Raw genomic sequence first — 24,636 nt, 5'->3', positions numbered from 1 at the left:
CCATGAGACTTCCCCCTCGCCGCGAGATGAGGCACGATTCCCCTGCACTGCGTGCAGAGCAATTCCGTGTTGCACATCACACATGAAAGGAGCCTTGATTTCCTTGATGGCACGCCAGAGAAACCCCAAGAACACTGTTTCAAGGCTAGAGGGATCCTGAGGGCACTGTAGCAACACGAAAGAGCTCCATGGACTAAGAATCAACACGAGATGAGAGGTTAGTCCCTGGCTTCGACTCCTGAGGAATACCACCTTACCACAAGCACCTCAAGAGGAGGCTTCTCTCAGCTCTAGGTATGTGAGAGGGATCCTGAGTTTGCGGCCTCAAGTGGAATGGACACCGGGATGCCCTGACTCGAAATAAGGCCGGATATCCCTGCAGTGACTTGAATGCAGGCTCGTCTTGCATCTCCCAAGAAGACAGGATGTCTGAATCCCCTGTGGAGACCACAGAGAAACACCTAGTTCCCCACCTCATCGCGACCGGAGGCCTCACATCCTTTGAAAACTCCAGAGGTACGCGGAGATCAGTGCCTTCAAAGGAGACGATGCCTGACTCCTCGGGAAACTTGATAGGAGTCCCAGGATTCCTGTGGCACGTGGAAAGGGACACTTGGTCTCCCGCCTCAGCTGGAGAGGCGTTCCAATTGCCCTACCAAGCCTCGAGGAGAATCCCGAGTTGTCCCTCACAACTAGGCAGGAGTCCTGACATGGCTGAACAAACACGTGGGTGGAAGGGCCATCCCCGTCGTAACTCGAGAATATACCCCAGGTTCCCGCCGCAACTCGAGAAAAACCATGAGACTTCCCCCTCGATGGGAGATGAGGCCCGATTACCCTGTACTGCGTGCAGAGCAATTCCGTGTTGCACATCACACATGAAAGGAGCCTTGATTTCCTTGATGGCACTCCAGAGCAACCCCAAGAACACTGTTTCAAGGATAGAGGGATCCTGAGGTCACTGTAGCAACACGAAAGAACTCTGTGGACCAAAAATCAACTCGAAAAGAGAGGTTAGTCCCTGGATTCGTCTCCAGAGGAATACCACCTTACCACAAGCACCTCAAGAGGAGGCTTCTCTCAGCTCTAGGTATGTGAGAGGGACCCTGAGTTTGTGGCCTCAAGTGGAATGGACACCGCGATGCCCTGACTCGAAATAAGGCCGGATATCCCTGCAGTGACTTGAATGCAGGCTCGTCTTGCATCTCCCAAGATGAAAGGATGTCTGAATCCCCTGTGGAGACCACAGAGAAAGACCTACTTCCCCACGTCATCACGACCGGAGGCCTCACATCCTTTGAAAACTCCAGAGGTACGCGGAGATCAGTGCCTCCAAAGGAGACGATGCCTGACTCCTCGTGAAACTTGATAGGAGTCCCAGGATTACTGTGGCACGTGGAAAGGGACCCTTGGTCTCCCGCATCAGCTGGAGAGGCGTCCCAGTTGCCCTGCCAAGCCTCGAGGAGAATCCCGAGTTGTTCCTCGCAACTAGGCAGGAGTCCAGACGTCGCTGAACAAACACGTGGGTGGAAGGGCCATCCCCGTCGTAACTCGAGAATATACCCCAGGTTCCCGCCGCAACTCGAGAAAAACCATGAGACTTCCCCCTCGCCGGAAGATGAGGCCCGATTCCCCTGCACTGCATGCAGAGGAACTTCATGTTGCACATCACACATGAAAGTAGCCTTGATTTCCTTGATGGCACTCCAGAGAAACCCCAAGAACACTGTTTCAAGGCTAGAGGGATCCTAAGGTCACTGTAGCAACACGAAAGAGCTCCGTGGACCAAAAATCAACTCGAGATGAGAGGTTAGTCCCTGGTTTCGACTCCAGAGGAATACCACCTTAACACAAGCACTTCAAGAGGAGGCTTCTCTCATCTCTAGGTATGTGACAGGGACCCTGAGTTTGCGCCCTCAAGTGGAATGGACACCGCGATACCCTGATTCGAAATAAGGCCGGATATCCCTGCAGTGACTTGAATGCAGGCTCGTTTTGCATCTCCCAAGACGAAAGGATGTCTGAATCCCCTTTGGAGACCACAGAGAAGACCTAGTTCCCCACCTCATCGCGACCGGAGGCCTCAAATTCTTTGAAAACTCCAAAGGTACGCGGAGATCAGTGCCTCCAAAGGAGACGATGCCTGACTCCTCGTGAAACTTGATAGGAGTCCCAGGATTCCTGTGGCACGTGGAAAGGGACCCTTGGTCTCCCCCCTCACCTAGAGAGGCGTCCCAATTGCCCTGCCAAGCCTCAAGGAGAATCCAGAGTTGTCCCTTGCAATTTTGCAGGAGTCCTGACGTCGCTGAACAAACACTTATGTGGAAGGGCCGTCCCCGTCGTAACTTGAGAATATACCCCAGGTTCCCGCCGCAACTCGAGAAAAACCATGAGACTTCCCCCTCGCCGCGAGATGAGGCCCGATTCCCCTGCACTGCGTGCAGAGCAATTCCGTGTTGCACATCACACATGAAAGGAGCCTTGATTTCCTTGATGGCACTCTAGAGAAACCCCAAGAACACTGTTTCAAGGCTAGAGGGATCCTGAGGTCACTGTAACAACAAGAAAGCTCTCCGTGGACCAAAAATCAACTCGAGATGAGAGGTTAGTCCCTGGCTTCGACTCCAGAGGAATACCACCTTAACACAAGCACCTCAAGAGGAGGCTTCTCTCAGCTCTAGGTATGTGAGAGGGACCCTGGGTTTTGCGGCATCAAGTGAAATGGACACCGCGATGCCCTGACTCGAAATAAGGCCGGATATCCCTGCAGTGACTTGAATGCAGGCTCGTCTTGCATCTCCCAAGATGAAAGGATGTCTGAATCTCCTGTGGAGACCACAGAAAAAGATCTAGTTCCCCACCTCATCGCGACCGGAGGCCTCACATTCTTTGAAAACTCCAGAGGTACGCAGAGATCAGTGCCTCCAAAGGAGACGATGCCTGACTCCTCGTCAAACTTGATAGGAGTCCCAGGATTCCTGAGGCACGTGGAAAGGGACACTTGGTCTCCCGCCTCAGCTGGAGAGGCGTCCCAATTGCCCTGCCAAGCCTCGAGGAGAATCCCGAGTTGTCCCTCGCAACAAGGCAGGAGTCCTGACGTGGCTGAACAAACACGTGGTTGGAAGGGCCATCCCCGTCGTAACTCGAGAATATACCCCGGGTTCCCAACGCAACTCGAGAAAAACCATGAGACTTCCCCCACGCCGCGAGATGAGGCCCGATTCCCCTGCACTGCGTGCAGAGGAATTCCGTGTTGCACATCACACATGAAAGGAGCCTTGATTTCCTTGATGGCACTCCAGAGAAACCCCAAGAACACTGTTTCAAGGCTAGAGGGATCCTGAGGTCACTGTAGCCACACGAAAGAGCTCCGTGGACCAAAAATCAACTCGAGATGAGAGGTTAGTCCCTTGCTTCGACTCCAGAGGAATACCACCTTACCACAAGCACCTCAAGAGGAGGCTTCTCTCAGCTCTAGGTATGTGAGAGGGACCCTGAGTTTGTGGCCTCAAGTGGAATGGACACCGCGATGCCCTGACTCGAAATAAGGCCGGATATGCCTGCAGTGACTTGAATGCAGGCTCGTCTTGCATCTCCCAAGATGAAAGGATGTCTGAATCCCCTGTGGAGACCACAGAGAAAGACCTATTTCCCCACGTCATCACGACCGGAGGTCTCACATCCTTTGAAAACTCCAGAGGTACGCGGAGATCAGTGCCTCCAAAGGAGACGATGCCTGACACCTCGTGAAACTTGATAGGAGTCCCAGGATTCCTGTGGCACGTGGAAAGGGAACCTTGGTCTCCCGCCTCAGCTGGAGAGGCGTCCCAGTTGCCCTGCCAAGCCTCGAGGAGAATCCCGAGTTGTTCCTCGCAACTAGGCAGGAGTCCAGACTTCGCTGAACAAACACGTGGGTGGAAGGACCATCCCCGTCATAACTCGAGAATATACCCCATGTTCCCGCCGCAACTCGAGAAAAACCATGAGACTTCCCCCTCGCCGCGAGATGAGGCTCGATTCCCCTGCACTGCGTGCAGAGCAATTCCGTGTTGCACATCAGACATGAAAGGAGCCTTGATTTCTTTGATGGCACTCCAGAGAAACCCCAAGAAGACTGTGTCAAGGCTAGAGGGATCCTGAGGTCACTGTAGCAACACGAAAGAGCTCCGGGGACCAAAAAACAACTCGAGATGAGAGGTTAGTCCCGGGCTTCGACTCCAGAGGAATACCACCTTACCACAAGCACCTCAAGAGGAGGCTTCTCTCAGCTCTAGGTATGTGAGAGGGACCCTGAGTTTGCGGCCTCAAGTGGAATGAACACCGCGATGCCCTGACTCGAAATAAGGCCGGATATCCCTGCAGTGACTTGAATGCAGGCTCGTCTTGCATCTCCCAAGAAGAAAGGATGTCTGAATCCCCTGTGGAGACCACAGAGAAACACCTAGTTCCCCACCTCATCGCGACCGGAGGCCTCACATCCTTTGAAATCTCCAGAGGTACGCGGAGATCAGTGCCTCCAAAGGAGACAATGCCTGACTCCACGTGAAGCTTGTTAGGAGTCCCAGGATTCCTGTGGCACGTGGAAAGGGACCCTTGGTCTCCCGCCTCAGCTGGAGAGGCGTCCCAATTGCCCTGCCAAGCCTCGAGGAGAATCCCGAGTTGTCCCTCGCAACTAGGCAGGATTCCTGACGTGGCTGAACTAACACGTGTGTGGAAGGGCATCCCCATTGTAACTCGAGGATATACCCCAGGTTCCCGCCGCAACTCGAGAAAAACCATGAGACTTCCCCCTCGCCGCGAGATGAGGCCCGATTCCCCTGCACTGCGTGCCGAGCAATTCCGTGTTGCACATCACACATGAAAGGAGCCTTGATTTCCTTGATGGCACTCCAGAGAAACCCCAAGAACACTGTTTCAAGGCTCGAGGGATCCTGAGGTCACTGTAGCATCATGAAAGAGCTCCGTGGACCAAAAATCAACTGGAGATGAGAGGTTAGTCCCTGGCTTCGACTCCAGAGGAATACCACCTTACCACAAGCATTTCAAGAGGAGGCTTCTCTCAGCTCTAGGTATGTGAGAGGGACCCTGAGTTTGCGGCCTCAAGTGGAATGGACACCGCGATGCCCTGACTCGAATTAAGGCTGCATATCCCTGCAGTGACTTGAATGCAGGCTCGTCATGCATCTCCCAAGACGAAAGGATGTCTGAATCCCCTGTGGAGAACACAGAGAAAGACCTAGTTCCCCACCTCATCGCGACCGGAGGCCTCACATCCTTTGAAATCTCCAGAGGTATGCGGAGATCAGTGCCTCCAAAGGAGACGATGCCTGACTCCTCGTGAAACTTGATAGGAGTCCCAGGATTCTTGTGGCACGTGGAAAGGGACCCTTGGTCTCCCGGCTCAGCTGGAGAGGCGTTCCAATTGCCCTGCCAAGCCTCGAGGAGAATCCCGAGTTGTCCCTCGCAACTAGGCAGGATTCCTGACGTGGCTGAACAAACACGTGGGTGGAAGGACCATCCCCGTCATAACTCGAGAATATACCCCATGTTCCCGCCGCAACTCGAGAAAAACCATGAGACTTCCCCCTCGCAGCGAGATGAGGCTCGATTCCCCTGCACTGCGTGCAGAGCAATTCCGTGTTGCACATCACACATGAAAGGAGCCTTGATTTCCTTGATGGCACTCCAGAGAAACCCCAAGAACACTGTTTCAAGGCTAGAGGGATCCTGAGGTCACTGTAGCAACACGAAAGAGCTCCGTGGACCAAGAATCAACACGAGATGAGAGGTTAGTCCCTGGCTTCGACTCCAGAGGAATACCACCTTACCACAAGCACCTCAAGAGGAGGCTTCTCTCAGCTCTAGGTATGTGAGAGGGACCCTGAGTTTACGGCCTCAAGTGGAATGGATACCGCGATGCCCTGACTCGAAATAAGGCCGGATATCCCTGCAGTGACTTGAATGCAGGCTGGTCTTGCATCTCCCAAGATGAAAGGATGTCTGAATCCCCTGTGGAGACCACAGAGAAAGACCTAGTTCCCTACCTCATCGCGACCGGAGGCCTTACATCGTTTGAAAACTCCAGAGGAACGCGGAGATCAGTGCCTCCAAAGGAGACGATGCCTGACTCCTCGTGAAGCTTGTTACGAGTCCCAGGATTCCTGTGGCACGTGGAAAGGGACCCTTGGTCTCCCGCCTCAGCTGGAGAGGCATCTCAATTGCCCTGCCAGCCTCGAGGAGAATCCCGAGTTGTCCCTCACAACTAGGCAGGAGTCCTGACGTGGCTGAACAAACACGTGTGTGGAAGGGCATCCCCGTCGTAACTCGAGAATATACCACAGGTTCCCGCTGCAACTCGAGAGAACCCATGAGACTTCCCCCTCGCCGCGAGATGAGGCCCGATTCCCCTGCACTGCGTGCAGAGCAATTCCGTGTTGCACATCACACATGAAAGGAGCCTTGATTTCCTTGATGGCACTCCAGAGAAACCACAAGAACACTGTTTCAAGGCTCGAGGGATCCTGAGGTCACTGTAGCAACACGAAAGAGCTCCGTGGACCAAAAATCAACTGAACATGAGAGGTTAGTCCCTGGCTTCGACTCCAGAGGAATACCACCTTACCACAAGCACCTCAAGAGGAGACTTCTCTCAGCTCTAGGTATGTGAGAGGGACCCTGAGTTTGCGGCCTCAAGTGGAATGGACACCGCGATGCCCTGACTCGAAATAAGGCCGGGTATCCCTGCAGTGACTTCAATGCCGGCTCGTCTTGCATTTCTCAAGACGAAAGGATGTCTGAATCCCCTGTGGAGACCACAGAGAAAGACCTAGTTCCCCACGTCATCACGACCGGAGGCCTCACATCCTTTGAAAACTCCAGAGGTACGCGGAGATCAGTGCCTCCACAGGAGACGATGCCTGACTCCTCGTGAAACTTGATAGGAGTCCCAGGATTCCTGTGGCACGTGGAAAGGGACCCTTGGTCTCCCGCCTCAGCTGGAGAGGCGTCCCAATTGCCCTGCCAAGCCTCGAGGAGAATCCCGAGTTGTCCCTCGCAACTAGGCAGGAGTCCTGACATGGATGAAAAAACAAGTGTGTGGAAGGGACATCCCCGTCGTAACTCGAGAATGTACCCCAGGTTCCCGCCGCAACTCGAGAAAAACCATGAGACTTCCCCCTCCCCGCGAAATGAGTCCCGATTCCCCTGCACTGCGTGCAGCGCAATTCCGTGTTGAACATGACACATGATACGAGCCTTGATTTCCTTGATGGCACTCCAGAGAAACCCCAAGAACACTGTTTCAAGGCTTGAGGGATCCTGAGGTCACTGTAGCAACCCGAAAGAGCTCCGTGGACCAAAAATCAACTCGAGATGAGAGGTTAGTCCCTGGCTTCGACTACAGAGGAATACCACCTTACCACAAGCACCTCAAGAGGAGGCTTCTCTCAGCTCTAGGTATGTGAGAGGGACCCTGATTTTGCGGCCTCAAGTGGAATGGACACCGCGATGCCCTGACTCGAAATACGGCCAGATATCCCTGCAGTGACTTGAATGCAGGCTCGTCTTGCATCTCCCAAGATGAAAGGTTGTTTGAATCCCCTGTGGAGACCACAGAGAAAGACCTAGTTCCCCACCTCATCGCGACGGGAGGCCTCAAATCCTTTGAAAACTCCAGAGGTATGCGGAGATCAGTGCCTCCAAAGGAGACGATGCCTGACTCCTCGTGAATCTTGATAGGAGTCCCAGGATTCCTGTGGCACGTGGAAAGGGACCCTTGGTCTCCCGTCTCAGCTGGAGAGGCGTCCCAATTGCCCTGCAAATCCTCGAGGAGAATCCCGAGATGTCCTTCGCAACTAGGCAGGAGTCCTGACATGGCTGAACAAACACGTGTGTGGAAGGGCCATCCCCGTCGTAACTCGAGAACATACCCCAGGTTCCCGCCGCAACTCGAGAAAAACCATGACTTCCCCCTCGTCGCAAAATGAGGCACGATTCCCCTGCACTGCGTGCAGAGCAATTCCGTGTTGCACATCACACATGAAAGGAGCCTTGATTTCCTTGATGGCACTCCAGAGAAACCCCAAGAACACTGTTTCAAGGCTAGAGGGATCCTGAGGTCACTGTAGCAACAAGAACGAGCTCCGTAGACCAAAAATCAACTCGAGATGAGAGGTTAGTCCCTGGCTTCGACTCCAGAGGAATACCACCTTACCACAAGCACCTCAAGAGGAGGCTTCTCTCAGCTCTAGGTATGTGAGAGGGACCCTGAGTTTGCGGCCTCAAGTGGAATGGACACCGCGATGCCCTGACTCGAAATAAGGCCGGATATCCCTGCAGTGACATGAATGCAGGCTCGTCTTGCATCTCCCAAGAAGAAAGGATGTCTGAATCCCCTGTGGAGACCACAGAGAAAGACCTAGTCTCCCACCTCATCGCGATCGGAGGCCTCACATCCTTTGAAAACTCCAGAGGTACGCGGAGATCAGTGCCTCCAAAGGAGACGATGCCTGACTCCTTGTGAAACTTGATAGGAGTCCCAGGATTCCTGTGGCACGTGGAAAGGGACCCTTGGTCTCCCGCCTCAGCTGGAGAGGCGTTCCAATTGCCCTGCCAAGCCTCGAGGAGAATCCCGAGTTGTCCCTCGCAACTAGGCAGGAGTCCTGACGTGGCTGAACAAACACGTGTGTGGAAGGGACATCCCCGTCGTAACTCGAGAATATACCCCAGGTTCCCGCCGCAACTCGAGAAAAACCATGAGACTACCCCCTCGATGTGAGATGAGGCCCGATTCCCCTGTACTCCGTGCAGAGTAATTCCGTCTTGCACATCACACATGAAAGGAGCCTTGATTTCCTTGATGGCACTCCAGAGAAACCCCAAGAACACTGTTTCAAGGATAGAGGGATCCTGAGGTCACTGTAGCAACATGAAAGAACTCTGTGGACCAAAAATCAACTCGAGAAGAGAGGTTAGTCCCTGGATTCGCCTCCAGAGGAATACCACCTTACCACAAGCACCTCAAGAGGAGGCTTCTCTCAGCTCTAGGTATGTGAGAGGGACCCTGAGTTTGCGGCCTCAAGTGGAATGGACACCGCGATGTCCTGACTCGAAATAATGCCGGATATCCCTGCAGTGACTTGAATGCAGGCTCGTCTTGCATCTCCCAAGACGAAAGGATGTCTGAATCCCCTGTGGAAAGCACAGAGAAAGACTTAGTTCCCCACCTCATCGCGATCGATAGCCTCACATCCTTTGAAAACTCCAGAGGTAAGCAGAGATCAGTGCCTCCAAAGGAGACGATGCCTGACTCCTCGTGAAACTTGATAGGAGTCCCAGGATTCCTGTGGCACTTGGAAAGGGTCCCTTGGTCTCCCGTCTCAGCTGGAGAGGCGTCCCAATTGCCTTGCAAAGCCTCGAGGAGAATCCCGAGATGTCCTTCGCAACTAGGCAGGAGTCCTGACATGGCTGAACAAACACGTGTGTGGAAGGGCCATCCCCGTCGTAACTCGAGAACATACCCCAGGTTCCCGCCGCAACTCGAGAAAAACCATGACTTCCCCCTCGTCGCAAAATGAGGCCCGATTCCCCTGCACTGCGTGCAGAGAAATTCCGTCTTGCACATCACACATGAAAGGAGCCTTGATTTCCTTGATGGCACTCCAGAGAAACGCCAAGAACACTGTTTCAAGGCTAGAGGGATCCTGAGGTCACTGTAGCAACATGAAAGAGCTCCGTGGACCAAGAATCAACACGATAAGAGAGGTTAGTTCCTGGCTTCGATTCCTGAGGAATACCACCTTACCACAAGCACCTCAAGAGGAGGCTTCTCTCATCTCTAGGTATGTGAGAGGGACCCTGAGTTTGCGGCCTCAAGTGGAATGGACACCGCGATGCCCTGACTCGAAATAAGGCCGGATATCCCTGCAGTGACTTGAATGCAGGCTCGTCTTGCATCTCCCAAGAAGAAAGGATGTCTGAATCCCCTGTGGAGACCACAGAGAAACACCTAGTTCCCCACCTCATCGCGACCGGAGGCCTCACATCCTTTGAAAACTCCAGAGGTACGCGGAGATCAGTGCCTCCAAAGGAGACGATGCCTGACTCCTTGTGAAACTTGATAGGAGTCCCAGGATTCCTGTGGCACTTGGAAAGGGTCCCTTGGTCTCCCGCCTCAGCTTGAGAGGCGTCCCAATTGCCCTGCCAAGCCTCGAGGAGAATCCCGAGTTGTCCCTCGCAACTAGGCAGGAGTCCTGACGTCGCTGAACAAACACGTGTGTGGAAGGGCATCCCCGTCGTAACTCGAGAATATACCCCAGGTTCCCGCCGCAACTCGAGAAAAACCATGAGACTTCCCCCTCGCCGAGAGATGAGGCCCGATTTCCATGCATGGCATGTAGAGCTATTCCGTGTTGCACATTACACATGAAAGGAGCCTTGATTTTCTTGATGGCACTCCAGAGAAACTTCAAGAACACTGTTTCAAGGCTAGAGGGACCCTGAGGTCACTGTAGCAACACAAAAGAGCTCCGTGGACCAAAAATCAATTCGAGATCAGAGGTTAGTCACTGGCTTCGACTCCAGAGGAATACCACCTTACCACAAACACCTCAAGAGGAGGCTTCTCTCAGCTCTAGGTATGTGAGAGGGACCCAGATTTTGCGGCCTCAAGTGGATTGGACACCGCGATGAACTGACTGGAAATAAGGCCGGATATCCCTGCAGTGACTTGAATGCAGGCTCGTCTTGCATCTCCCAAGATGAAAGGATGTCCGAATACCCTGTGGAGACCACAGACAAAGACCTAGTTCCCCACCTCATCGCGACCGGAGGCCTCACATCCTTCGAAAACTCCTGAGGTACGTGGAGATCAGTGCCTCCAAAGGAGACGATGCCTGACTTCTCGTGAAACTTGATAGGAGTCCCAGGATTCCTGTGGCACGTGGAAAGGGACCCTTGGTCTTCCGCCTCAGCTGGAGAGGCGTCCCAATTGCCTTGCCGTGCCTCGAGGAGAATCCCGAGTTGTCCCTCGCAACTAGGCAGGAGTCCTGACGTGGCTGAACAAACACGTGTGTGGAAGGGCCATCCCCGTCGTAACTCGAGAATATACCCCAGGTTCCCGCCGCAACTTGAGAAAAACCATGAGACTTCCCCCTCGCTGCGAGAAGAGGCCCGATTCCCATGCACTGCGTGCAGAGCAATTCCGTGTTGCATATCACACAAGAAAGGAGCCTTGATTTCCTTGATGGCACTCATCATTTTTCAGACCTTTTCGTGCTCCTCCTATTTTTCACACAATTCGTGCTCTTCGTATTTTTCAGAATCTCTCATGATTCTCGAATTTCTCAGACCTTTACATGCTCCTCGTATTTTTCACACCTTTTCAGGCTCCTCGTATTTTTCACACCTTTTCAGGCTCCTCGTATTTTTCACACCTTTTCAGGCTTCTCGTATTTTTCACACCTTTTCAGGCTCCTCGTGTTTTTCAGGCCTTTTCAGGCTCCTCGTATTTTTCACACCTTTTCAGGCTCCTCGTATTTTTCACACATTTTCAGGCTCCTCTTATTTTTCAAACGTTTTCAGGCTCCTCGCATTTTTCAGGCCTTTTCAAGCTCCTCGTATTTTTCACACCTTTTCATGCTCCTCGTATTTTTCAGGCCTTTTCATGTTCCTCGTATTTTTCACACCTTTTCAGGCTCCTCGTATTTTTCACACCTTTTCAGGCTACTGGTATTTTTCACACCTTTTCAGGCTCCTCATATTTTTCAAAACTTTTCAGGCTCCTCGTATTTTTCAGGCATTTTCAGGCACCTCGTATTTTTCAGGCCTTTTCATGCTCCTCGTATTTTTCAGGCCTTTTCTGGCTCCTTGTATTTTTCACACCTTTTCTGGCTCCTCATATTTTTCACACCTTTTCAGGCTCCTCGTATTTTTCAGGCCTTTTCAGGCTCCTCGTATTTTTCACACCTTTTCAGGCTCCTCGTATTTTTCACAGGTTTTCAGGATTCTCGTATTTTTCAGGCCTTTTTAGGCTCCTCGTATTTTTCACACCTTTTCAGCCTCCTCGTATTTTTCACACCTTTTCATTCTCCTCGCAGTTTTCACACATTTTCAGGCTCCTCGTATTTTCCCACATTTTCAGGCTCCTGGTATTTTTCACACCTTTTCAGGCTCCTCGTATTTTTCACGCTTTTCAGGCTCCTCGTATTTTTCACGCCTTTTAATGCTCATCGTATTTTTCACACCTTTTCAGGCTCCTCGTATTTTTCAGGAGTTTTCAGGCTCCGCATATTTTTCACACCTTTTCAGGCTCCTCGTATTTTTCAGGCCTTTTCATGCCCCTCATATTTTTCACACCTTTTCAGGATCCTCCCTTTTTTCACACCTTTCCAGGCTCCTCGTATTTTTCAGGCGTTTTCAGGCACCTCATATTTTTCAGGCCTTTTAATGCTCCTCGTATTTTTCAGGCCTTTTCATGCTCCTCGTATTTTTCACACCTTTTCAGGCTCCTCCTATTTTTCACACCTTTTCAGACTCCTTCTATTTTTCACACCTTTTCAGGCTCCTCGTATTTTTCACACCTTCTCAGGCTCCTCGTATTTTTCATACCTTTTCAGGCTCCTCGAATTTTTCACTCATTTTCAGCCTCCTCGTATTTTTCACACCTTTTCATGCTCCTCATATATTTCACTCCTTTTCATGCTCCTCCTTTTTTTCACACCTTTTCATGCTCCTTGTATATTTCACTCCTTTTCATGCTCCTCCTTTTTTTTTCACACCTTTTCATGCTCCGTGTATTTTTCACACCTTTTCACGCTCCTCGTATTTTTCACACTTTTTCATGTCCCTCGTATTTTTCAGACCTTTTCATGCTCCTCGTATATTGCACAACTTTTCATGCTCCTCGTTCTTTTCACACCTTTTCATGCTCCTCGTATTTTCACACCTTTCATGCTCCTCATTTTTTTCAGAACTTTTCATGCTCCTCGTATTTTTAAGTCCTTTTCATGCTCCTTGTATTTTTCAAACCTTTTCATGATCTCCGTATTTTTCATACCTTTTCATGTTCCTCATATTTTTCAGACCTTTTCATGCTCCTCGTTTTGTTCTGTCCTTTTCATGCTCCTCGTATTTTTCTCACCTTTTCATGATCTTCGTATTTTTCACACCTTTTCATGTACTTCGTATTTTTCACACCTTTTCTCGCTTCACGTATTTTTCACACATTTTTATGCTCCTCATATTTTTCACACCTTTTCATGCTCCTGTTATATTTCACACCTTTAGGTGCTCTTCGTATTTTTCAGACCTTTGCATGCTCCTCCTATGTTTCACATCTTTTCGTGCTCTTCATATTTTTCAGTCCTTTTCATGCTCTTCATATTTTTCCCACCTTTTCCTGCTTTTCATATTTTTCAGACCATTTCATGAGCCTCGTATTTTTCAGACCTCTTCATGCTACTCGTATTTTTCACACCTTTTTGTACTACTCCTATTTTTCACACCTTCTCGTGCTCTTCATATATTTTGAGACCTTTTCATGCTCTTCATATTTTTCACACCTTTCTGTGCTCCTCATATTTTTCAGACCTTTTCATGCTCCTCATATTTTTCAGACCTTTTCATGCTCCTTGTATTTTTCGGACCTTTTTATGCTCGTCCTATTTTTCAGGCCTTTTCCTGCTCCTGTTATTTTTCAGATCTTTTCATGTTCCTCGAATTTTCTAACATTTTCATGCTCCTCGTATTTTTCAGACTTTTTCATGCTCCTCCTATTTTTCACACCTTTTCATGCTCCTCGTATATTTCACACCTTTTCGTGCTCCTCGTTTTTGTCACACCTTTTCATGGTGCTCCTATTTTTCACACCTCTTCGTGCTCTTCGTAATTTCAGACTTTTTCATGCTCCTCGTATTTTTCAGAGCTTTTCATGCTCCTTGTATTTTTTATACCTTTTCATGCTCCTCGTATTTTTCACACCTTTACATGCTCCTCGATTTTTCACACCTTTTCATCCTCTTCGTATTTTCACACCTTTTCATGCTCCTCGATTTTTCACACCTTTTCATGATCCTCATATTTTTCACATCCTTTCATGCTCCTCCTAATTTTCACACCTTTTCATGCTCCTCATATTTTTGAGACATTTTCATGCTCCTCCTATTTTTCACAACTTTTTGTTGTCTTTGTATTTTTCAGACTTTTTCATTCTCCTGATATTTTTCAGACCTTTTCATGCTCCTAGTATTTTTCAGACCTTTTCATGCTCTTCATATTTTTCACATCTTTTCCTGGTCTTCATATTTTTAAGTCCTTTTCATGCTCATCATATTTTTTACACATTTTCAGGCTCTTCTTTTTTTTGAATCTTTTCATGCTCCTCGTATTTTTGCGACCTTTTTATGCTCCTCTTATTTTACACACCTTTTCATGCTCCTTGTATTTTTCACACCTTTTCGTGCTCCTCGTATTTTTCAGCCCTTTTCATGCTCCTCCTATCTTTCACACCTGTTCGTGCTCTTCATATTATTCAAACTTTTTCATGCTCTTCATATTTTTCACACCTTTTCAGACCCCTCCTTTATTTCAGGCCTTTTCATGCTCCTCGTATTTTTCACACCTATTCATGCTCCTTGTATTTTTCACACATTTCATGCTCCTCGATATTTCACACCTTTTCATGCTCCTCATATATTTCACTCCTTTTCATGCTCCTCCTTTTTTTCACACCTTTTCATGCTCCTTGTATATTTCACTCCTTTCATGCTCCGCCTTTTTTTTCACACCTTTTCATGCTCCGTGTATTTTTCACACCTTTTCACGCTCCTCGTATTTTTCACACTTTTTCATGTCCCTCGTATTTTTCAGACCTTTTCATACTCCTCGTATATTGCACAACTTTTCATGCTCCTCGTATTTTTCACACCTTTTTATGCTCCTCGTATTTTCACACCTTTCATGCTCCTCATTTTTTTCAGAACTTTTCATGCTCCTCGTATTTTTAAGTCCTTTTCATGCTCCTTGTATTTTTCAAACCTTTTCATGATCTCCGTATTTTTCATACCTTTTCATGTTCCTCATATTTTTCAGACCTTTTCATGCTCCTCGTTTTGTTCTGTCCTTTTCATGCTCCTCGTATTTTTCTCACCTTTTCATGATCTTCGTATTTTTCACACCTTTTCATGTACTTCGTATTTTTCACACCTTTTCTCGCTTCACGTATTTTTCACACATTTTTATGCTCCTCATATTTTTCACACCTTTTCATGCTCCTGTTATATTTCACACCTTTAGGTGCTCTTCGTATTTTTCAGACCTTTGCATGCCCCTCCTATGTTTCACACCTTTTCGTGCTCTTCATATTTTTCAGTCCTTTTCATGCTCTTCATGTTTTTCACACCTTTGCAGGCTCTTCATATTTTTCACACCTTTTCAGGCTCCACGTATTTTTCACACCTTTTCAGGCTCCTCGTATTTTTCACACCTTTTCAGGCTCCTCGTATTTTTCAGGCCTTTTCAGGCTCCTCGGATTTTTCAGGCCTTTTCAGGCTCCTCTTATTTTTAACACCTTTTCAGGCTCCTCGTATTTTTCACACCTTTTCAGGCACCTCGTATTTTTCACACCTTTTCAGGCTCCTCGTATTTTTCGGACCTTTTCAGGCTCCTCGTGTTTTTCACACCTTTTCAGGCTCCTCGGATTATTCACACCTTTTCAGGCTGCTCGTATTTTTCAGGCCTTTTCAGGCTCCTCATATTTATCACACCTCTTCAGGCGCCTCGTATTTTTCAGGCCTTTTCATGCTCCTCATATTTTTCACAACTTCTCAGGCTCCTCGTATTTTTCACACCTTTTCAGGCTCCTCGTATTTTTCACAACTTTTCAGGCTCCTCATATTTATCACACCTCTTCAGGCTCCTCATATTTTTCACGCCTCTTCAGGCTCCTCGTATTTTCACACCTTTTCAGGCTCCTTGTATTTTTCTCACCTTTTCAGGCTCCGCGTATTTTTCACACCTTTTCAGGCTCCTCATATTTTTCAGGCCTTTTCAGGCTCCTCGTATTTTTCAGGCATTTTCAGGCTCCTCGTATTTTTCAGGCCTTTTCAGGCTCCTCATATTTTTCAGACCTTTTCAGACTCCTCGTATTTTTCACACCTTTTCAGGCCCCTCATATTTTTCAGGCCTTTTCTGGCTCCCGTGTTTTTCAGGCCTTTCAGGCTCCTCGTATTTTTCACGCCTTTTCAGGCTCCACGTATTTTTCACACCTTTTCAGGCTCCTCGTATTTTTCACACCTTTTCAGGCTCCTCGTATTTTTCACACCTTTTCAGGCTCCTCGTATTTTTCACACCTTTTCAAGCTCCTTGAACTTTTCACACCTTTTCAGGCTCCTCGTATTTTTCACACCTTTTAAGGCTCCTCATAGTTTTCAGGCCTTTTCAGGCTCCTCGTATTTTTCACACCTTTTCAGGCTTCCCGTATTTTAAAGGCCTTTTCAGGCTCCTCGTATTTTACACACCTTTCCAGGCTCCTCGTATTTTTCACGCATTTTCGGGCTCCTTGTATTTTTCACGCCTTCTCAGGCTCCTCGTATTTTACACACCTTTTCAGGCTCCTCGTATTTTTCACACCTTTTCAGGCTCCTCGTAGTTTTCACGTCTTTTCAGGCTCCTCGTATTTTTCACACCTTTTCAGGCTCCTCGAATTTTTCACACCTTTTCAGGCTCCTTGTATTTTTCACACCTTTTCAGGCTCCTCGTATTTTTCACACCTTTTCAGGCTCCTCGTATTTTTCAGACCTTTTCAGGCTCCTCGTATTTTTCACACCTTTTCAGGCTCCTCGTATTTTTCACACCTTTTCAGGCTCCTCGGATTATTCACACCTTTTCAGGCTCCTCGCATTTTTCACACCTTTTCAGGCTCCTTGGATTATTCACACCTTTTCAGGCTACTCGTATTTTTCAGGAATTTTCAGGCTCCACGTATTTTTCAGGCCTTTTCAGGCTCCTCATATTTATCACACCTCTTCAGGCGCCTCGTATTTTTCAGGCCTTTTCATGCTCCTCATATTTATCACAACTTTTCAGGCACCTCGTATTTTTCACACCTTTTCAGGCTCCTGGTATTTTTCAGGCCTTTTCAGGCTCCTCGTATTTTTCACGCCTTTTCAGGCTCCTCATATTTTTTAGGCCTTTTCAGGCTCCTCGTATTTTTCAGGCCTTTTTAGGCTCCTCGTGTTTTTCACACCTTTTCAGGCTCCTCGTATTTGTCAGGCCTTTTCAGGCTCCTCGTATTCTGCAGGCCTTTTCAGGCTCCTCGGGTTTTTCACACCTTTTCAGGCTCCTCGTCTTTTTCAGGCCTTTTCAGGCTCCTCGTATTTTTCAGGCCTTTTCAGGCTCCTCTTATTCTGCAGGCCTTTTCAGGCTCCTCTTATTTTTCACACCTTTTCAGGCTGCTCGTATTTTTCACACCTTTTCAGGCTCCACGTATTTTTCACACCTTTTCAGGCCCCTCGTATTTTTCACACCTTTTCAGGCTCCTCGTATTTTTCAGGCCTTTTCAGGCTCCTCGTATTTTTCACACCTTTTCAGGATTGTCGTATTATTCAGGCCTTTTCAGGCTCCTCGTATTTTTCACACCTTTTCAGGCTGCTCGTATTTTTCACACCTTTTCAGGCTCCTCGTATTTTTTACACATTTTCAGGCTCCTCGTATTTTTCACACCTTTTCAGGCTCCTCGTATTTTTCACACCTTTTCAGGCTCCTCGGATTATTCACACCTTTTCAGGCTCCTCGCATTTTTCACACCTTTTCAGGCTCCTTGGATTATTCACACCTTTTCAGGCTACTCGTATTTTTCAGGAATTTTCAGGCTCCACGTATTTTTCAGGCCTTTTCAGGCTCCTCATATTTATCACACCTCTTCAGGCGCCTCGTATTTTTCAGGCCTTTTCATGCTCCTCATATTTATCACAACTTTTCAGGCACCTCGTATTTTTCACACCTTTTCAGGCTCCTGGTATTTTTCAGGCCTTTTCAGGCTCCTCGTATTTTTCACGCCTTTTCAGGCTCCTCATATTTTTTAGGCCTTTTCAGGCTCCTCGTATTTTTCAGGCCTTTTCAGGCTCCTCGTGTTTTTCACACCTTTTCAGGCTCCTCGTATTTGTCAGGCCTTTTCAGGCTCCTCGTATTCTGCAGGCCTTTTCAGGCTCCTCGGGTTTTTCACACCTTTTCAGGCTCCTCGTCTTTTTCAGGCCTTTTCAGGCTCTTCGTATTTTTCAGGCCTTTTCAGGCTCCTCTTATTCTGCAGGCCTTTTCAGGCTCCTCTTATTTTTCACACCTTTTCAGGCTCCTCGTATTTTTCAGGCCTTTTCAGGCTCCTCGTATTTTTCACACCTTTTCAGGCTCCTCGTATTTTTCACGCCTTTCAGGCTCCTCTTATTTTTCACGCCTTTTCAAGCTCCAAGTATTTTTCACACCTTTTCAGGCTCCTCGTATTTTTCAGGCCTTTTCAGGCTCCTCGGATTTTTCAGGCCTTTTCAGGCTCCTTTTATTTTTAACACCTTTTCAGGCTCCTCGTATTTTTCAGGCCTTTTCAGGCTCCTCGTATTTTTCACACCTCTTCAGGCTCCTCATATTTTTCACACCTCTTCAGGCTCCTCGTATTTTTCACGACTTTTCAGGCTCCTCGTATTTTTCACACCTCTTCAGGCTCCTCGTATTTTTCACACATTTTCAGGCTGCTCGTATTTTTCACACCTTTTCAGGCTCCTCGTATTTTTCAGACCTTTTCAGGCTCCTCGTATTTTTCACACCTTTTCAGGCTCCTTGTATTTTTCACACCTTTTCAGGCTCCTCGTATTTTCACACCTTTTCAGGCTCCTCGTATTTTTCTCACCTTTTCAGACTCCGCGTATTTTTCACACCTTTTCAGGCTCCTCGTATTTTTCAGGCCTTTTCAGGCTCCTCGTATTTTTCAGGCATTTTCAGGTTCTTCGTATTTTTCAGGCCTTTTCAGGCTCCTCATATTTTTCAGGCCTTTTCAGACTCCTCGTATTTTTCACACCTTTTCAGGCAACTCATATTTTTCAGGCCTTTTCTGGCTCCCGTGTTTTTCAGGCCTTTCAGGCTCCTCGTATTTTTCACGCCTTTTCAGGCTCCTCGTATTTTTCACACCTTTTCAGGCCCCTCGTATTTTTCACACCTTTTCAGGCTCCGCGTATTTTTCACACCTTTTTAGGCTCCTCGTATTTTTCAGGCCGTTTCAGGCTCCTCGTATTTTTCAGGCCTTTCCAGGCTCCTCGTATTTTTCACACCTTTTCAGGATCCTCGTATTTTGCAGGCCTTTTTAGGCTCCTCGTATTTTTCACACCTTTTCAGGCTGCTCGTATTTTTCACACCTTTTCAGGCTCCACGTATTTTTCACACCTTTTCAGGCCCCTCGTATTTTTCACACCTTTTCAGGCTCCTCGTATTTTTCAGGCCTTTTCAGGCTCCTCGTATTTTTCACACCTTTTCAGGATTGTCGTATTTTTCAGGCCTTTTCAGGCTCCTCGTATTTTTCACACCTTTTCAGGCTGCTCGTATTTTTCACACCTTTTCAGGCTCCTCGTATTTTTTACACCTTTTCAGGCTCCTCGTATTTTTCACACATTTTCAGGCTCCTCGTATTTTTCACACCTTTTCAGGCTCCTCGTATTTTTCACACCTTTTCAAGCTCCTTGAACTTTTCACACCTTTTCAGGCTCCTCGTATTTTTCACACCTTTTCAGGCTCCTCGTATTTTTCAGGCCTTTTCAGGCTCCTCGTATTTTGCAGGCCTTCTCAGGCTCCTCGTATTTTTCAGGCCTTTTCAGGCTCCTCGTATTTTGCAGGCCTTTTCAGGCTCCTCGTATTTTTCACAACTTTTCAGGCTCCTCATATTTTTCAGGCCTTTTCAGGCTCCTCGTATTTTGCAGGCCTTTTCAGGCTCCTCGGATTTTTCACACCTTTTCAGGCTCCTCGTATTTTTCAGGCCTTTTCAGGCTCCTCGGATTATTCACACCTTTTCAGGCTCCTCGCATTTTTCACACCTTTTCAGGCTCCTTGGATTATTCACACCTTTTCAGGCTACTCGTATTTTTCAGGAATTTTCAGGCTCCACGTATTTTTCAGGCCTTTTCAGACTACTCATATTTATCACACCTCTTCAGGCGCCTCGTATTTTTCAGGCCTTTTCATGCTTCTCATATTTTTCACAACTTTTCAGGCTCCTCGTATTTTTCACACCTTTTCAGGCTCCTGGTATTTTTCAGGCCTTTTCAGGCTCCTCGTATTTTTCACGCCTTTTCAGGCTCCTCGTATTTTTTAGGCCTTTTCAGGATCCTCGTCTTTTTCAGGCCTTTTCAGGCTCCTCGTATTTTTCAGACCTTTTCAGGCTCCTCTTATTCTGCAGGCCTTTTCAGGCTCCTCTTATTTTTCACACCTTTTCAGGCTCCTCGTATTTTTCAGGCCTTTTCAGGCTCCTCGTATTTTTCACACCTTTTCAGGCTCCTCGTATTTTTCACGCCTTTCAGGCTCCTCGTATTTTTCACGCCTTTTCAAGCTCCTAGTATTTTTCACACCTTTTCAGGCTCCTCGTATGTTTCAGGCCTTTTCAGGCTCCTCGGATTTTTCAGGCCTTTTCAGGCTCCTTTTATTTTTAACACCTTTTCAGGCTCCTCGTATTTTTCTGGCCTTTTCAGGCTCCTCGTATTTTTCACACCTCTTCAGGCTCCTCATATTTTTCACACCTCTTCAGGCTCCTCGTATTTTTCACGACTTTTCAGGCTCCTCGTATTTTTCACACCTTTTTAGGCTTCTCGTATTTTTCACACCTTTTCAGGCTCCTCATATTTTTCACGCCTTTTCAGGCTCCTCGTATTTTCACACCCTTTCAGGCTCCTCGTATTTTTCTCACCTTTTCAGGCTCCGCGTATTTTTCACACCTTTTCAGGATCCTCGTATTTTTCAGGCCTTTTCAGGCTCCTCGTATTTTTCAGGCATTTTCAGGCTCCTCGTATTTTTCAGGCCTTTTCAGGCTCCTCATATTTTTCAGGCCTTTTCAGACTCCTCGTATTTTTCACACCTTTTCAGGCCCCTCATTTTTTTCAGGCATTTTCTGGCTCCCGTGTTTTTCAGGCCTTTCAGGCTCCTCGTATTTTTCACGCCTTTTCAGGCTCCTCGGATTTTTCACACCTTTTCAGGCCCCTCGTATTTTTCACACCTTTTCAGGCTCCGCGTATTTTTCACACCTTTTTAGGCTCCTCGTATTTTTCAGGCCGTTTCAGGCTCCTCGTATTTTTCAGGCCTTTCCAGGCTCCTCGTATTTTTCACACCTTTTCAGGATCGTCGTATTTTTCAGGCCTTTCCAGGCTCCTCGTATTTTTCACACCTTTTCAGGCTGCTCGTATTTTTCACACCTTTTCAGGCTCCACGTATTTTTCACACCTTTTCAGGCTCCTCGTATTTTTCACACCTTTTCAGGCTCCTCGTCTTTTTCAGGCCTTTTCAGGCTCCTCGTATTTTTCACACCTTTTCAGGCTCCTCGTATTTTTCAGGCCTTTTCAGGCTCCTCGTATTCTGCAGGTCTTTTCAGGCTCCTCGGATTTTTCACACCTTTTCAGGCTCCTCGTATTTTTCAGGCCTTTTCAGGCTCCTCGGGTTTTCACACCTTTTCAGGCTCCTCGTATTTTTCAGGCCTTTTCAGGCTCCTTGTATTTTTCAGGCCTTTTCAGGCTCCTCTTATTCTGCAGGCCTTTTCAGGCTCCTCGTATTTTTCACACCTTTTCAGGCTCCTCGTATTTTTCAGGCCTTTTCAGGCTCCTCGTATTTTTCACACCTTTTCAGGCTCCTCGTATTTTTCACGCCTTTCAGGCTCCTCGTATTTTTCACGCCTTTTCAAGCTCCTAGTATTTTTCACACCTTTTCAGGCTCCTCGTATTTTTCAGGCCTTTTCAGGCTCCTCGGATTTTTCAGGTCTTTTCAGGCCCCTTTTATTTTTAACACCTTTTCAGGCTCCTCGTATTTTTCAGGCCTTTTCAGGCTCCTCGTATTTTTCACAACTTTTCAGGCTCCTCGTTTTTTTCAGGCCTTTTCAGGCTCCTCATATCTTTCACATCTTTCACGCCCCTTATATTTTTCAGGCCTTTTCAGGCTCCTCGTATTTTTCACACCTTTTCAGGCTCCTTATAGTTTTCAGGCCTTTTCAGGCTCCTCGTATTTTTCACACCTTTTCAGGCTTCCCGTATTTTAAAGGCCTTTTCAGGCTCCTCGTATTTTACACACCTTTCCAGGCTCCTCGTATTTTTCACGCATTTTCGGGCTCCTTGTATTTTTCACGCCTTCTCAGGCTCCTCGTATTTTACACACCTTTTCAGGCTCCTCGTATTTTTCACACCTTTTCAGGCTCCTCGTAGTTTTCACGTCTTTTCATGCTCCTCGTATTTTTCACACCTTTTCAGGCTTCTCGAATTTTTCACACCTTTTCAGGCTCCTCGTATTTTTCACAGCTTTTCAGGCTCCTCGTATTTTTCACACCTTTTCAGGCTCCTCGTATTTTTCACACCTATTCAGGCTCCTCGTATTTTTCACGCCTTTTCAGGCTCCTCATATTTTTCACACCTTTTCAGGCTCCTAGGATTTTTCACACCTTTTCAGGCTCCTGGTATTTTTCAGGCCTTTTCAGGCTCCTCGTATTTTTCACGCCTTTTCAGGCTCCTCGGATTTTTCAGGCCTTTTCAGGCTCCTCGTATTTTTCAGGCCTTTTCAGGCTCCTCGTATTTTTCACACCTTTTCAGGATCCTCGTATTTTTCAGGCCTTTTCAGGCTCCGCGTATTCTGCAGGCCTTTTCAGGCTCCTCGGATTTTTCACACCTTTTCAGGCTCCTTGTATTTTACAGGCCTTTTCTGGCTCCTCGTATTCTGCAGGCCTTTTCAGGCTCCTCGTATTTTTCACACCTTTTCAGGATCCTCGTATTTTTCAGGCCTTTTCAGGCTCCTCGTATTCTGCAGGCCTTTTCAGGCTCCTCGGATTTTTCACACCTTTTCAGGCTCCTTGTATTTTTCAGGCCTTTTCAGGCTCCTCGTATTCTGCAGGCCTTTTCAGGCTCCTCGGATTTTTCACACCTTTTCAGGCTCCTTGTATTTTACAGGCCTTTTCAGGCTCCTTGTATTTTACACACCTTTTCAGGCTCCTCGTATTTTTCAGGCCTTTTCAGGCTCCTCGTATTTTTCCACACCTTTTCAGGCTCCTCGTATTTTTCAGGCCTTTTCAGGCTCCTCGGATTTTTCAGGTCTTTTCAGGCTCCTTTTATTTTTAACACCTTTTCAGGCTCCTCGTATTTTTCAGGCCTTTTCAGGCTCTTCGTATTTTTCACAACTTTTCAGGCTCCTCGTTTTTTTCAGGCCTTTTCAGGCTCCTCATATCTTTCACATCTTTTCACGCCCCTTATATTTTTCAGGCCTTTTCAGGCTCCTCGTATTTTTCACACCTTTTCAGGCTCCTCATAGTTTTCAGGCCTTTTCAGGCTCCTCGTATTTTTCACACCTTTTCAGGCTTCCCGTATTTTAAAGGCCTTTTCAGGCTCCTCGTATTTTACACACCTTTCCAGGCTCCTCGTATTTTTCACGCATTTTCGGGCTCCTTGTATTTTTCACGCCTTCTCAGGCTCCTCGTATTTTACACACCTTTTCAGGCTCCTCGTATTTTTCACACCTTTTCAGGCTCCTCGTAGTTTTCACGTCTTTTCATGCTCCTCGTATTTTTCACACCTTTTCAGGCTCCTCGGATTTTTCACACCTTTTCAGGCTCCTGGTATTTTTCAGGCCTTTTCAGGCTCCTCGTATTTTTCACGCCTTTTCAGGCTCCTCGTATTTTTCAGGCCTTTTCAGGCTCCTCGTATTTTTCAGGCCTTTTCAGGCTCCTCGTATTTTTCACGCCTTTTCAGGCTCCTCGTATTTTTCAGGCCTTTTCAGGCTCCTCGTATTTTTCAGGCCTTTTCAGGCTCCTCGTATTTTTCACGCCTTTTCAGGCTCCTCGTATTTTTCAGGCCTTTTCAGGCTCCTCTTATTTTGCAGGCCTTTTCTGGCTCCGCGTATTTTTCACACCTTTTCAGTCTCCTCGTATTTTTCAGGCCTTTTCAGGCTCCTCGTATTTTTCACACCTTTTCAGGCTCCTCGTGTTTTTCACACATTTTTAGGCTCCTCGTACTTTTCACACCTTTTCATGCTCCTCGTATTTCTCACACCTTTTCATGCTCCTCGTATTTTTCAGGCCTTTTAATGCTCCTCATATTTTTCACAACTTTTCAGGCTCCTCGTATTTTTCAGGCCTTTTTAGTCTCCTGGTATTCTTCACACCTTTTCAGGCTCCGCGGATTTTTCAGGCCTTTTCAGGCTCCTCGGATTTTTCAGGTCTTTTCAGGCTCCTCGTATTTTTCATGCCTTTTCAGGCTCCTCATATTTTTCATGACTTTTCATGCTCCTCGTATTTTTCACACCTTTTCGGGCTCCTCATATTTTTCATGCCTTTTCATGCTCCTCGTATTTTTCACAACTTTTCGGGCTCCTGGTATTTTTCTGGCCTTTTCAGGCTCCTCGGAATTTTCAGGTCTTTCAGGCTCC

The sequence above is a fragment of the Cervus elaphus genome, unplaced genomic scaffold (genome assembly GCF_910594005.1).
Source record: "Cervus elaphus unplaced genomic scaffold, mCerEla1.1, whole genome shotgun sequence".
In the NCBI taxonomy this organism is placed as follows: Eukaryota; Metazoa; Chordata; class Mammalia; order Artiodactyla; family Cervidae; genus Cervus; species Cervus elaphus.
Note: the sequence above shows the minus strand (reverse complement) of the source record.